The following is a 2,142-nucleotide window of genomic DNA, read 5'->3' on the forward strand; positions in this document are numbered from 1 at the left end:
TTCGTGCTAGGGATTGGGGCTTGCAATTATTCCCCATGAATGAGGAATTTCCAGTAAGCGCGAGTCATAAGCTCGCGTTGATTACGCCCTGCCCTTTGTACACACCGCCCGTCGCTACAACCGATTGACCGATTTAGTGAGGTCTTCGGACTGGTGCGCGGCAATGTTTCGGCATTGCCGATGTTGCCGGGAAGATGACCAAACTTGATCATTTAGAGGAAGTAAAAGTCGTAACAAGGTTTCCGTAGGTGAACCTGCGGAAGGATCATTAACATACGCTCGCAAAGAGAATCTTATGCAGCGACTCGTTGTCCGAATAAACAGAAAAAAGGGATTATATAGAGAAAGAAGAAAGATTTAAAAACGTATCAGCGATCACGCACAATACGTCTTTGGGTAACCTTACTGCCACAGGCGCACCGCGAGAGAGAGCAGGCTCCCTTCGGACCCTCGGACTTCCTCGACCCCCGTCGCCCCGTTCACAGCGTGTTGCCGCCCTCTGGGCAAGGTGACACGCGTAACGCGTGTCCGTGACGTGCGTGGTTGGAAAGGTCAGTCCGTCGTCGTCCTTAGTTACGCCGCTCCCCGCAGAGTTGCGGTCCTTGGGCACATTCGAGCGCGGACGTGTACTCTCTCGCCGTTCACACCACTTGTCTTGGGAAACGTTGCGAGCACGATTAATCGCGGATACTGAAGAGAACAGCAGAGACCGACCGGCACATCGCCGAGCAACCCCCGACTCGCCACGAAGAAAACTCTTCCATGCGAGAAGGCGCGAAGTTGTTACGTGCAGCGAGAAACGTTCGGTCTCTCGTCTCCGTTCCGCGTTCAACCGATCGCGCCGGTGGCGTTCCCTTTTTTCATGCTGAGTGTGTTACGCGTTGCGAGGACTCTCGTCGATCGAAAAGGTTTTTCAATGAACTTTCGCCCAATAAGACGATAGTATAAAGAAAAAAGACACACCACGATACGCTCCGCCGTTGCGGATGACTCCCAGGAGCGACGCGACGGCCCGTGGCGGTGCACCATATCCCCGTCTATGCCCGTTAAAGGGCGGCGGCGGCGGCGGTGGACGCGCTCGCCCGGAAAATCGAACGTTGCAAGCGACGACCATTGATATTAAACCTGATTGGTAAAGCGCGCCGCTGTGTTATCGCGCGACCGCGGGAGACACACGGCCGGGGCGCGATGCCAAATCAATGTATAACAAAAAGTATATACACATATATATGATTACCCTGAACGGTGGATCACTTGGCTCGTGGGTCGATGAAGAACGCAGCCAATTGCGCGTCAACTTGTGAACTGCAGGACACATGAACATCGACATTTCGAACGCACATTGCGGTCCACGGATACAATCCCCGGACCACGCCTGGCTGAGGGTCGTTTACACATTACCAGACTGCTTGCTCCTCGCACTCTTTTAAACAAGAGAAATCAGATGGGGAGTAATAGCGAACGATTGGGCGCCTCGTCACGATTCGTCATGGCGTCGCTTGAAATGATGCGAAAGATACACGGAGCGGGCCCCCCTTAACAACGAACGCGGATCGATAATAATAATAATAATAATATTATGGGGAAACCCTTTACGTACGTGTCTCTCTCCATACGTATTAATATTACGTGTGGTTTTTGATACGTCGATCGTGCGTTTCTTATTCCGGTGTTGTTGTTTCGCGTTGGGGTTTTCTTCGGTGTCCGCATAATTAGAAAGCCAACGACGCGAGAAAGCAAAATCCCCAGGCCGGACGCTACACCCAACGACGGTGGAGGAAGCCCTTCGCGTACGTCTCGTCTCATCATGCATATTTTCATATGCGGATGGCTTGACGACGGTCGCGCGCTTCTTCCCGCGTTTTGCGCTGTGTGGGTGTCCTCAGGGTTTTTCGTTTCTGAAGCCTCTTCCCGTTACAATGAAAATATATATCGACGAAGAAAGATTAAGAGAAGAGAATGAAAATAATATTTGATTGGTTTCGTTTGAAGAATGAAATGTATTATAAAAGTCGAAATCCATATAAAACATTTCTCATGTCCCGCCGGGCGCAGAGAGACGCGCGTTAAACGAAGGCCCGCGCACACGCCAGTCTTCCCACATTTTGATGAAAATTGTGAATGAAAAAGAAAGGGAAGATA

General features: G+C 51.1%; 1 non-coding gene across 1 annotated transcript; it reads left to right on the forward strand.

The window, feature by feature from the left end:
- Window positions 1–1,234: 1,234 nt before the first annotated feature.
- Window positions 1,235–1,389, forward strand: LOC112494343. Its single transcript, XR_003059637.1, has one exon. It is a non-coding gene; the product is annotated as a 5.8S ribosomal RNA (ribosomal RNA).
- Window positions 1,390–2,142: the final 753 nt, after the last annotated feature.

The sequence above is a fragment of the Cephus cinctus genome, unplaced genomic scaffold, assembly GCF_000341935.2.
Source record: "Cephus cinctus unplaced genomic scaffold, Ccin1 Ccin1_scaffold0434, whole genome shotgun sequence".
NCBI classification, from domain to species: Eukaryota; Metazoa; Arthropoda; class Insecta; order Hymenoptera; family Cephidae; genus Cephus; species Cephus cinctus.